We start from the raw sequence: 13,456 nt of genomic DNA on the forward strand, positions 1-13,456 counted from the left end.
GCCCGACGCTGCTTTGGATGGAGCCGGTTCAGCCCGACCACGTGGCTTCATGTGCAGAGTTCAGAGTCCTCAACGTGTGCCAGGAAGTATTTCCTTTAAAACAAACAGAAAGCTGGCCCTCTCTCCCCAGGACTGGCCCTGTCAGTGAACCTGTGGCCCGGGACCACAGGTTAATCTTTGGCCCAGGCTGGCCTTGGTGGCCGAAGCACAGCTCTGGGTTAAGGTGGTCATGCCTGTAGCAAGTGTTTTGTTGGCCTGTGTGGTTCTGGGCGGTTGGTGAAGCCACAGACTTGCTTCATTTAAAAAGGAGGTCTCGCCGGGTGCGTGGGCTCACGCCTCATCGCCGCCCTTTGAGAGACTGAGGCGAGAGGACTGCTTGAGCCCAGGAGTTCGAGATCAGCCTGGGCAACATAGTGAGCCCGGTCTCTGCAAAAAATGAAATAAAGTAAAAAAGGGAGTAGACAACTTGTGCAAGTTCTTCCTCTCCCCCTTGGAATGGAGCGTGAAAGATGGGAGGTTAGCTTTCCCGTGTGGGCCCTTTCAGGGTCCTGAGGAGTACAGCCTCTGCTCTGTAAGGAAATACAGCAGTTGACTGGTAATCCAATGTTGGGCGTGCGGTTCAGTTAAACCACACAGACACAGGGCTCCTGGGTTGTGGGAGGGCTGCCCTTCTCAGCCAGGGTTTGCAGTGTCAGCCTCAGTTTGGTGGAAGTACCTTAATATGGCAAGCTTTCAGAACATATGCTAGCCTCACTGTGTCATATGATGACCCCAAGTGTGTGGAAGTTCGGGGAATCTGTCAGAACAGTGGTCGGTGGCTGTCACATGACCGATGTCAGCCCTCAAGAGCAGTACAGAGTGCAAAGTTTCAGTGGAGTGGTACAAGGATGCAGCGTTTCTTCCATCCCTGCGTGCGCCTCTGTGATGGTGCCTGGTTTTCATGGACTAAATCTGTGCTTAAATTCTCCTCCAGAAGAAGCAGTCAGGGGGCCCAGTCCCGCTAGCCCAAAGCCAACCCCACAGTGCTGCCTTCTTTGGAACTCTTCATCCAGCTTTGCACCAGTTTGGTGTGAGGGGGTGGTATGTCCTCATGTTGGAATCATTCCGGGGTTATGGGTTACCTCTCTCAGCTCGTCAAGAGCTGGCATTCGTGGGTCACTTAGTATAGTAAAAATTGGAAAACATTTGCCTGTGTTTCCAAACTTTATTGTTATCTTGAAATAATAGGGCTTTAATACAATAGTCTGATGTTGTTAGCATGAACATTTTTGTCTTTTGATACCAGGTTCATGACTGGTGTATGTTCAGTGTATTTACAAAGTGATGTTTAGCAGAATAGTCTTGGGTGATAGTAGGCACTACCTAACATTGCCTGTTTACACACAAGGGGGTGATGTGGTATGTTGTGATTTCTGGTGGCCGATGGCTCTCTGAGCATCCTGTCAAAGTGAGACTGAAAATAGTGCTGTGAGTTCTTCACAGGAAATACAGGGAAGGATGACACAGGATTGTCCTTGCTCTGTTGTGTTCCAGGGCTGTACTTTTTCCTTGTTTATTGGTTTGATAAGTTCAAGTTCAGTAAAGCTTCAGAGTATACCAAACAGGTTTTATCCTCAACATTTAAAAATAAAGTACCCATACACTGTTGTATTATCGGTTCTATTACTGAACATTCCGAGTATAATGTGCTGCCACTGGGCTTTAAAAACAACTTTTTGGTAGTTTGAATTAAGCTGTTACTTATAGCACTTGAATAAGCACTTACTTATTTTGGGTCTGGACTTGTGCTCTGCCATCTCCCTGACCCTCTTGAATTGTTATTTAATTCAGTGATTGTCATTACAAAATAACTAAATTACCCCAACTCAAGGCTGCTTGGTATCTTTCCTCCCTACCAGGCAGAGTGTCAGTAAAATACCACAGAATGAGTTGTGCTGAAGGAATTTCTCAATGAGTTCCCCATGAAGGCTCTGACCCTTCTTGGATTTCTGATAGATGAAAGATTGCTGAGGTCATCCTGATTTGCACACAGGAGCACTGAATTAAAACTAAACAGACCACTTTCTGTTCCTGCTGTTGCTGGCCACATCTTCCTGCACCCTGTGAAGTTATTTCGATGTACATACCTAGAGGACAAAGCTGAATTATCAGTACAGTGATGCTGTTCTGCAAAGAAGTGGAAGAAGAAAGAGACATAGGTAGCTGCTCAGCTAATGTAGATGCAGATGTAATATCTACACTCAAACCAAGTTCAGTGACACTCATGGAAGTGCGATTTGCAGATAGCTTGTTATGTTGTATGATGTATTTGCTAAATTAATTCTGAAAACACATTGTGCCATTATCTGTCAAATCTTTTCTTTCAGCTTCTTGAAAGTTAGAGACTAGTGAGAGCAAAAGTGGGGCTGTGTGACGAGCCAGAAGGCTTCGCTCACCACCAATAATCCGGTCATTTAAGTGCTTGCTGTGGGTCACTATTAAGAGGACTGACGCTTTTTGCCCTCTGTAAGATTGAGGGCCTTCCCTAATGAGATGCACTGTAGGAATAATAGCGATCAATGTTTTACTGTTTGCTGCTTCTTTTTTTTTTTCGAGTTGGAGTCTCACTCTGGTGTCCAGGCTGGAGTGCAGTAGCGCGCCCATGGCCACCGCAGCGTCCACCTGCTGGGATCCGGTGATCTTCCACCTCAGCCTTCCAAATAGCCGGAACTATAGGTGCGTGCTACCACGCCCGGCTAATTTTTGATTTACTGTAGAGACAAGGTCTTGCTTGCCAAGTTCCCCGACAGATCTCGAACCGGCAGGCTTAGGCAATCCACTAACCTTGGCCTCCCAAAAAAAGTGCTGGGATTACAGGCTGAGCCACCAAGCCCAGCCTGTTTGCTTCTTTAAAAAACTGTAGCCTAATCTTGGTTTGTGTGTGTGTGTGTGTGTGTGTGTGTGTGTGTGAGAGAGAGAGAGAGAGAGAGAGAGAGAGAGAGATGGGGGTGGGTGTGTGTTGGGGGAGGAAGTTGTTTTTGTTTTGTTTTTATGATTTGGGGGTCTCACTCTGTTGTCCAGGCTCACTGCATCCTCAACTTTCTGGGCTTGGGTGATCCTTCCACTCAGCCTCTCGAGTAGCTGGAACTAAAGGTGTGTGCCACCATGCCTGACTAATTTTTTGAGATTTTCGTTTTTGAGTTGGAGCCTCACTTCATCTCCTAGGCTGAAATGCAGTGGCACGCTCACAGCCACTCCAGTGTCGACCTGCTGGGCTCTGGTGATCCTTCCATCTCAGCCTTCCAAATAGCCAGACCCACAGGTGCATGCTACTATGCCCAGCTAATTTTTTTTGTTTATTGTAGAGATGAGGTCTTGCCAAGTTGCCTGGGCTAGTCTTGAACCTGCAGCCTCAGGCAGTCACTCGCCTCCCAAAGTGCTGGGATTATGGGCTGAGCCACGGAGCCAGGCCTGAGTTTGTTTTTTTTTTTATAATTTTAAATATGTGGGATACAATTCAGGGTTAGGTATACAAATGCTTATTATGCAGGTACCCTTGTTGATGAGGTATGCCTGCCCCCTCCCCTGGCAGTTTCCCACTACTGCCAATTTTTTTTGAGTTTTTTATAGAGTCAAGTCCTTGCTGTGTTGCCCAGGCTGGTCTTGAACTCATGGGCTCAAGCATTCCTCCTGTCTCGGCTTCCCAAAGTGCTGGGATTATGGGCATGAGTCAGTGTGCCTGGCACTATGAACTTTTGAGTAATGCTGTTGTATGTATAGTGGTATTTCTTTTCTTCTCTTCTCTTTTCTTTTCTTTCTTTCTTTTTTCTTTTCTTTTTTGAGTCAGAGTCTTACTCTGTTGCCCAGGGAGTGCAGTGACATGGTCATGGCTACTGCAGCCTTAACTTGCTGGGCTTAGGCAGTCCTTCCTTCTCACCTTCTTGAGTAGCTGGGATTATAGGCATGTGCCACCATGCCCGGCTAATTTTTTTTTTTTGTAGAGACAAGGTTTGAACCACTGGGCTCAGGCAAGATTTTCTTTTTTGAGTTGGAGTCTCATGCTCATGCTGGGATTACAGGCATGAGCTATCTAACCTGAATGGTGGGGTTTCCAAATCACCTGGAAACTGAAGTTTTGGATTGGTCAGTGCAACTAAATGTTATCTCGTTATAGTGACCAAACTGAGATAAATGTAATTTCTTCGCTAGTTAAGCCCTACTGAGTAAAACAGAATTGGACATATCTATGTTTAGTGTAGCTCAACTCTGACATTCTATCTGTGCTTTCATCTGAATCGCAGAAGGCTATATGCATTGTTGCCGTGTGGTGTTACCTTTAGTCAATGAAAGTCAAGCCACTCCTTCTTGTGCTAGTGTTTTGGTTAAGCTTTTCAAAAGATACTTTAAGGTCAACAGCTAAAGTGTTATTTTAGTATGCTTTTAACTTTAATTACACATGCTGTTAGCCAAAATGACTTATTTGGGAGAGTTTAAGCTCTTAATACCAAGTCTGCTTCAGAATTTAGTGTTATTTAGGGTGTTAGTTAACCCTTTTTCTCAAGGGAACCAGTGATTTACTATTGTCCCAAGTCTCCCACTGCATGAGGCTTTTAACAGCTCCTTCTATTGAAAAGGCTGGTATACAAGCATGTCTTTATGGCAACCAGAAGAGAACTGAGGCCATGTGCCTTCTGCTTTGGTAGGGTCAGGTAAGTCCTCCAGGGTGGGCCGTCCACATGGGATGTGGAGTTAAGATTTGTGAGCTTGCCATGTGCTGGTGCCTTTTGCATGCTGTTATCATCTGCTCATGATCACCTTTGAGAGGGCCAGTGGCTTCCCCATTTCACAAAGAAGTTAAACCTATAGTACTGTCTCAAGACCACACAGGAAGCTGGTGGCAGGGGGATCTTGGAAACAGTACTGTCAGACCCTGGAGCCTTTCCTCATCCACTGTGACCCTGCTACCTCTCCTGAATCATAGGGATTCTCCCTTTCTTTCTGTTGCTTTCAGGTGTTATGAAATATGTAAGCCATTTTTGCTGGGCATGGTAGTTCCAGTCACTTGGGAGGCTGAGGGAGGAGGATTGAATTTGAGGCCCCAGTGAGCTATGATTATAGTGAATAGCTACAGCTCTCCAGCATGGGCAACACAGCAAGACCTTGACTCTAAAATAATAAAACTAAAAACCTGTAACCATTTGGATAGCATGCTCTTGTAAAAATAGATACATGATATTTTTAAAAGACAAACATACTTAATTTAGCTAATTTTTTGTAGAGACAGGATCTCATTGTGTTGCCCTGGCTGGTTGCAAACCTCTGGCCTCAAGCGATCTACACTTCAGCCTCCCAAAATGCTGGGTTTACAGGTGTGAACCACCATGCCTGGCCCATGGTTTGTTTTGTAATCAGGGTCGCATTCTGTCACCCAAACTGGAGTGCAATAGCACAGTCATGGCTCACTGAAGTCTCGACCTTCCAGACTCAGGCAGTCCTTCTGCTTCAACCTCCCAAGTAGCTGGGACTACAACAGGTGTGTACCACCATGCTCAGCTGATTTTTTTGATATATTGTAGAGATGAGGTCTTCCTGTTGCCCAGGCTGGTATGTATCACCATGCCCAGCTAATTTTCTGATACTTTGTAGAGATGAGGTCTCCCTATGTTGCCTATACTAGTCTAGAACCTGGGCTCAAGCAATCTGCTTATCTCTACCTCCCAACCAAAGTGTTGGGATTACAGGCGTGAGCCACTGCATCTGACTCCATGGTATTTTTTTTTTTTTGAGTTGGAGTCTCACTCTGTTGCTCAGGCTGGAGTGCAGTGGCACACTCATGGCCACCTCAGCGTCGACCTGCTGGACCCCAGCGATCTGTCTGCCTCAACCTTTCAAATAGCCAGAACTACAGGCATGCGCTACCACACCTGACTAATTTTTGATATATTGTACAGATGAGGTCTCACCAAGTTGCCCAGACTGGTCTCGAACCTGCGGGCTCAGGCAATCCATTCGCCTCGGCCTTCCAATCCATTCGCCTCGGCCTTCCAAAGTGCTAGGATTACAGGCTGAGCCACCGAGCCCGGCCCATGGTATTCTTGAAACTGATTTTGCTGCTTTATTTTTCCACAAGAAAAAGCATAGAAGAATACCTGGGCTTTTTCTAGAGTGCATCTAGGTTTTATCAAAATATTTTATGTGTACACAGAGATGCCTTACTCTCACTATGAGGCACTGAAGTGAAGGAAAGACTTTTCTGTAAAAATATAGTGGCAAGCACCAATGATTCCAAGTAAGAAAACTTGTAAAGCATACTCTGTGACACATATGGGCCATGCTTGAATGTCTGGACTGAAGAGTCAGGCAGAAACTGACCAGTGAGCTGCTACTTTTTCACTCTACTGCTCTATTTTATTTTTCCTCCCTTGAGAGGCAGTGTGGTGTTGATGAAATGGCAAAAGCTTTGGAGTTGAATGGGTGTGGGTTTGAATTCTAACTTCCTCCACCTGCCCAAGTAGCTCTGGGGTTTCCTCCGATTCCTTTAGAGATGTGTGGAATGAGATACCAATAGAGGTGGCTGGTGTGGTTCCTGGCACATGGTGCTAAACAAGCTGTAATTATTCCAATTACTTAACCACCTAATATAAACTGAGCATTGTGGATAAAGAGAACATGACTGTGCTGTCACAGCTTGCAGTATAATCTAGGTGTTGGGAAAGATGCTTGCTCTTCCAAGGTACTTCCGAGTACTGTGGACTTGAAGACACGAGAGCGCCAGATTTGGATTGGGTGATGGGAAAGCTGTGTGAAGCTTGTGAATTTGAACATGACTTTGAGAAGGTCAGAGGAAAAACTAGTAGGCATCTCATGTCTTTGCTGTGTAGATAGTCTGGTGGGGTTGTGCGTGGGCTGTGGGAGTCAGTGCAGAAGGAGGAGGTGTAACTGGAAGGGGACATAGGATGGAATCCTCTATTTACACAGGCAGAGAAGGCCAGTTGGAGCTGTCTCAAAGACAGTCGCTTGATCCACCCCTCAATGAAGTATCTTCTCGTTCCTTGAGATGCTTTTATTTTTAATTTTTCATTGTTTTTGAGTTGAAGTCTCACTCTGTCACCCAGACTGGAGTTCAGTGGCCGCTCCCGGCCACTGCAGCCTCAACCAGCTGGGCTCCAGCGATCCTTCTGCCTCAGCCTTCCGAGTAGCTGGAACTACAGGTGTGCGCTGCTACGCCTGGCTAATTTTTGATTTATTGTAGAAACGAGGTCTTGCCAAGTTGCCCGGGCAGGTCTTGAAACCCGTGAGCTCAGGCAATCCACTCGCCTCGGCCTCCCAAAGTGCTGGGATTCCAGGCTGAGCTACCAAGCCCGGCCCCCTTGAGATGCTTTTAAAAAAGTATTTTCATTAACCATCTTTGGTGCCTAGTGCAGTGAGTGGGAGGTGATGCGTGGTGTGGTGTGAGGCTATGGGCCTTTGGTGCCCTCTCTCCAGGCTGCACGGAGCCTCCTTGCTATGCATCTGGGCCTGGAAGTGTCTTCTGGACGGGCGGCTCTGCTCGGCAGTTTTGCTCAGGGTAGGCGAATTCTCTGAGAGTAGGTAAGAACGCAAGGTGTCATTAGGGCAGGACGTGTTTCGATAAACGAATTATTTGGGGGTAAGGTTTCTCACCTCATTTTCCCTCGTTCTATTCCTTGTGGCAACTTTTCTCTTTCTGTCCCTCCCCTCCCCTCCCCCCTCTTCCTTCTTCCTTTCTTTCTCATGGTCTCATTTTGTTGCCCAGGCTAGTGTGCAGTGGCATGGTCATGGCTCACTGCAGCCTCAACCTCCTGGGCTCCTTCCACTTCAGCCTCCCAAGTAGCCAGAACTACAGGCATGTACCACCATGCCCAACTAACTTTCTGCTGTTTTGTAGAGACTGAGTCTTGCTGTGTTGCCCAAGCTGGTCTCGAACTCCTAGGCTCAAACAGTCCTTTTGCCTCGGCCTCCCAAAGTGCTGGGGTTATAGGCATGAGCCCCATGCCCAGCCACTTGTGACAATTTTTACCTCTCAAATTTCACTGGAGATGTAGTGTCCTCCGATGACCACCATGCCAGTTTTGTTGAAGAATGACTTAGACCATGTTTTCAGTTCATTCACAGTTGCCTAAGGAACTTTTAGATGATTATACCTCTTTTTGCAAGAGACCCAGAAGATTTTCCTAAGCTCTAACTGGACTTTCCTTTAATTTTATGATCATGTATTACACATGGGCCTTCTCGCCAAGGTGCGGAAAGGAGCTGACCCTGGTTTCTCCAGTCCGCGCCGTGGTTTTCTAGAGCAGCTCCCAGAGCGCAACAGTAGTGGAGCCTCACCTGAAGATGTGTTGCAAAGGCAGGTGCCCACCCTGCTCCCAACATCTGGGGTGACTTGAGGACTTGTCGCAAAGGCAGGTGTCCGCCCTGCTCCCAACATCTGGGGTGACCTGAGGACTTGTCGCAAAGGCAGGTGTCTGCCCTGCCCCCCATCTCTAGTGTAGGTCCCAGTAGTATGAGTTTCCACAGACCCTCCAGGTGGTTCTGGTGCACTAGAACATCAGAAGGGCAAGAAGACATTGCTAATGTGCACTTACTCTCTTCTCAGAGACGGCAAGTTTTTTCCAGTGAGTGTGCATGTTACACATGCTTGATTTACAGTGTTCCTTGTGTGTTTGATTGAAGCACACACAACACCACATACAAACCCAGGCATGGACTCTATACCAGCTCATGCTTATTTTATATAATTTATTTTGGCATGGCCTTAAGGTTGCGTTTCTTTTTTCTAGGAGACAAATGGGATTTGGAAGGTGCTGTGGTTTGAATGTGTTTCATGTGTTGGGAGTGTAATCCCCAGTGAAATGGTGTTGGGAGTGGAGGCTAGAGAGGTGATGAGGCCATCGGGGCTCTGCCCTCTTGAATGGGGTAATGCTGTTATTGCCAGGGTGGGTTTTGTAAAAGGATGAGTTTGGCCCTCTGTTTTTCTGTCACCCACGTGATGCCTGTTACCATGTTACGTGTGGCACACTGAGACGGCCCTTGCCGGATGCTGGCCCTTGATCTTGGACTTCCTGACCTCCAAAACTGTGAGAAAATAAACTTCTGTTTGTCACTGACCCAGTATCAGGTATTCTGTTATAGCTGCACAAAATGGACTAAGATAAATGGAAAGTCTGACGTCTCCACTGACTAGGAGTTAAGTGAGGTTAGCTTCCTAGGGAGTTCCAGGTGGAGGTGGTGCTTTTAGGAGCTGTGGCAAGGCTGAGTGAGCTGGGAAACCTTTCTGTGTAAAACGGAGGCCCCAGGCCTGCCAATTCTAATTTTTGAAGTAGGGAGTGAGGAGCTGGACAGTAAGAATTTTTAAATGTCTTCTTCCCTTTTTTTTCTTTCCAGGACAACTTCAAGTGTTTTTCATTCTTTCATTTATTCACTCACAATCTTTAAAACTGTTGAATGTTAGCAGAGAGATCATTTGATAGGCACAAGTGCACCCAGGTTATCCCTAGATTGCAGAGAAACTACAGATCTGTTTATTTTACTATCAATAAAAGATAAGAGAACATTCTTAGGATTTTTTTTTCTTGGGATTCTCCAAAAAGAAGATTTTTAATTGTTCTCCTTTCTCCATTGCTCACTAAATCGCTAAAATAAAACACTTTTATATCATTTTTAAAAATTTAAGGTAGATTCATTTGTGATAATTTGTCTCAATTCTCGTATTTTACTGGCAATATGAATTCAATCTTAAGTCATGTTAATGCAGTTCCTATAGTTATCTTTAAGTCATGGCAAGTCAGTAGCCTTGATTTGCCTGTGATTAAAACACCATATATTTTTGTTGTTTTTTGTTTTGCTTTGTTTTGAGTCAGAGTGTCATTGTGTGACTCAGGCAGGAGGGCAGTGTCAGGATCACAGCTCACTGCAGCCTCAACTTTCTGGGCTCGGATGATCCTTCTGCATCAGCCTCCTGGGTAGCTGGGACTACAGGCATGTGCCACCAAGCCCAGCTAATTTTTTCTTTTTTTATTTTAAATTGTAAAGACTAGGTCTTGCTATGTTGCATAGGCTGATCTCGCTCTCCTGGGCTCAAGGAATCCTCTTGCCTTAGCCTCCCAAAGTGCTAGGAGTACAGGTGTGAGCTACAGTGCCCAGCCAGCAGCATATGTTTAAAGTACTTCAGTAATGCTTAGGTTCAATATCTAGCCATTAGCCTGGTACCCTTGCATTTAGAAGGTAATAAATATTTACCGTTGATATAGGTTTTGCATAATGTGTCTGTACTGTACTGTTTGTATAAGTGAGAATTTTTTTTCCATATTGTCAAATTAAGGGTAATTGCAGCCTCTTACATGTGCCAAGCAAACATTTAATGTTAAGTTTAGATTTGCTTTCATCCTCTGTGGAACCTGGGCAAGTTATCTGAATTTGCCTGTGCCTCAGTTTCCTCACATCCTCACATGTGGGTGGGAACATACATACTCAAGGATTAGATGATTTACTTCAAGGAAAAATACATGCTCAGAATGTGCCTCCACATAGTCAGCACTTGAATAGCAGGAGGGTGGTGGTCGGATCACCCCCATTCACCCCTTGTCTAGAATCCCACCTCTTTGCCCTTTCCTGCCTACTTTAACAGAAAGTGAATTTAAAACCCTAACCCCGTTTTCTCTTGAGAATGGGAGAAATTCTTAAGTAATCTATATGGAAATGGAATTCAGCCTATCAGCTTGGATGGGGATCAGATTAATCCCTGGGTTGATACACTTAAAAATAACCTAATATGCTCTGTTGCTGTTTCCAGATACAGTTGGGGAGGGGGAAAGTTTGAGTTTCTGTGCTGCATGTTTCACCTTCTTGCAGGTGGCCCTCGAGTTGTCACTCTGAAGTTTCCAAGCATTCTCTTACCTTATTTAAGCTCCCATATTTAAGTTGATCATTGCTGCTGCTGCTGCTAAAAGCCCAAGGATTCATAATATGATCTAGGTGGGATAGAGCTACTTGAAATGTCTTAATGCCTGCTTCAGAATGTAGAGTTTGACTTTGCTACCAGGGTCAGCCAACCTTCTGGTCAACCCAGTCCTGGGGGGTTTAGAAGGGAAGTGGGGAAGTATGCTGGGTTCATCTGACATCCCTCGGGCCTTACTGCCTCTAGAAAGTTAGTGAAGCGTTAGTTTCAGGAGCTCAGTGAGCCAGGAAACAGGGAACCTGTGCTGTATCCCATGTGCTCATTTTCTGATTACTCGTTCATTCTGCCTCCCTCCCATTTCTACCAGGTTTTTTATTCTGATGAGTTTCATGTAAATGCTTCCTATCAACCCCTCCATTCCTCACCTCACATAGAGACCATTGCCATCAGCCAGACTTGGCTGGTTCCCACCTGGGCCCTTGCATGTCACTTCTGTGTTCTTTGCCTCAGCCCTGGGCTGACTGAGCAGGCGTGGCAGGGCTCTGCTGAGGGGCCTGGCAACATGCCAGCCACATAGCCAGCCTCATGGAATATGGCTCTGCATTCACCCACCCCCATTCTCTGTGATCCCCATGTAAGGTCTAGTAAGGCAGCCTGCCACAGCCTTGCTGCTTGTTGAACTCTTAGGAAGTTTGTTCAAGAAATGGTCATTACAGAGCTAAGAAACGCATGGTCTCGCTCTCATCCTGTTATCTGCTGATGAATTTTGTTTTCCAAAGGAAAAAATATGCATTTATAAATAATATATAAAGATACAGGTTTTTCTCCATGAGAACCAGGGTCAGTCCTCTGGCACTGACTCTGGGGATAGTCTCGAAGCTTTCTTCTTGAGTTCTCCAGTATAATATTGGCTAGCGTTTGTTTGGATTGGCCAGTGGTTTGAAGGATTGTGCTTACGTATTCCTCCTCAGTGTAGGCTCTGACTGCAACTTTTCATATTTTATTAGGTGAACTCTTAGAAAAAAATCGAACTTATTTTGTGCTTCTATGAGGTGGCTTTGAAATCCCTGAAAATGTGTACCTTTGATCTGTTAAGTATGGCAAATAATCTAGCAGTCAAAAAGGGAATGATATATTTAACCTGTGTATGTGTGAACACTTCTAGAAGCTTATTTTAAAAGTTGTTTTTGGTAGCCGGGCATGGTGGCTCACATCTGTAATCCCCAGTACTTTGGGAGGCTGAGGTGGGAGGATTGCTTGAGCCCAGGAGTTGGAGACCAGCCTGGACAATATAGGGAGATTTCATCTCTACAAAAAAATTTTAAAAATTAGCCAGGCATGATGATGCATGCCTACAGTCCCAGCTACTTGGGAAGTTGAGGCGAAAGGACCTCCTGAGTCCAGGAGGTTGAGGCTGCAGTGAGGAATGATTGTACCACTGTACTGCAGGCCGCGGTGAGGAATGACAGAGTGAGATCCCTGACTTTAAAAAAAAAAAGACAGGCCAGGCTCGGTGCCTCAGCCTGTAATCCCAGCACTTTGGGAGGCCAAGGTGAGTGGATTGCCTGAGCCCGCGAGTTCGAGACTGGTCTGGGCAACTTGACAAGACCTCATCTCTACAATAAATCAAAAAATCAGCCGGGCATGGTAGCGTGCGCCTGTTATTCCAGCTACTTAGAAGGCTGAGGCGGAAGGATCGCCGGAGCCCAGCAGGTCGAGGCTGCGGTGGCCAGGAGCGGCCATTGCACTCCAGTCTGGGTGACAGAGTGAGACTCCAACTCAAAAAAAAAAAAAAAAAAAAGATGACGAAGAAGTTGCCTTTAGGAAGAGGATCTAGGGGCAAGAGTGGGAAGGGAATGCTGTGTGAAATAGTTTTTACTATAATACTGTATTACCTTTAAAAAAATGTGTTTTTGAAAAATATTGTTACACATTGATTATTCTGAGAAGAATGTGGATAAAATCGAATAACAATAAAATCCATGAGGGTTAGGACTATATCTTTTGGTCAGTGCTGTGTCCTTAGTGTTTGATACATAGGTCAGCATGTCAACAGTGGTTCTTTTAGAGAATGAGATATTTTGTGATTAAATTTTATTTCTTCAAATTTTCCATAATACATGTTTTTGTAGTTGGACTAAGAAAAGTTATTGCAGTTACCCTATGCTCTTCAAGATACAGAGTTCTATTTACCAACTCTGCCTAATGAAAGTTAGAGTCTGAAAAACAGGTCTGTTATTATTGGAAGAATTCAGTGGCAATCTAATTTTCCAAGTGTATATGTGTACCCAAACAGATTGAGGGACAGAGAATGAGGGACAGAAATTCTGAGAGGTCCAGGATGCTACCATTGTTATGCTCCTGTAGTTAAACATTTGTGGAGGAAAAGTGTGCAGGGAATCTGATCTGTAAAAGGCAGTGATGAATCAGATAGTAGTGTCCGTCCATGGGGTAAATAAAGACTGTGATATCTAAGTGGATTGTTCTCTTGACTCAGAAAGAGAACTCTGAAGAACCGGTAAAGAGATGGTTTACTCGTGACTATTCCTTCCTTCAACCTGA

The 13,456-nt window shown here is 45.3% G+C and overlaps 1 protein-coding gene across 1 annotated transcript in view; it reads left to right on the forward strand.

Moving 5' to 3' along the window:
• Nucleotides 1-97: 97 nt before the first annotated feature.
• LOC103256465 (ras GTPase-activating-like protein IQGAP2) overlaps nucleotides 98-13,456 on the forward strand; it is a gene marked incomplete at its 3' end in the record, with an annotated part of 194,096 nt that continues 180,737 nt past the window's right edge. The window contains exon 1 of the mRNA XM_021710543.1: nucleotides 98-205. The remainder of the gene's footprint in view (nucleotides 206-13,456) is intronic.

Source organism: Carlito syrichta, unplaced genomic scaffold (assembly GCF_000164805.1).
Source record: "Carlito syrichta isolate Samal-C Ts95f unplaced genomic scaffold, Tarsius_syrichta-2.0.1 Scaffold289542, whole genome shotgun sequence".
Lineage (NCBI taxonomy): Eukaryota > Metazoa > Chordata > Mammalia > Primates > Tarsiidae > Carlito > Carlito syrichta.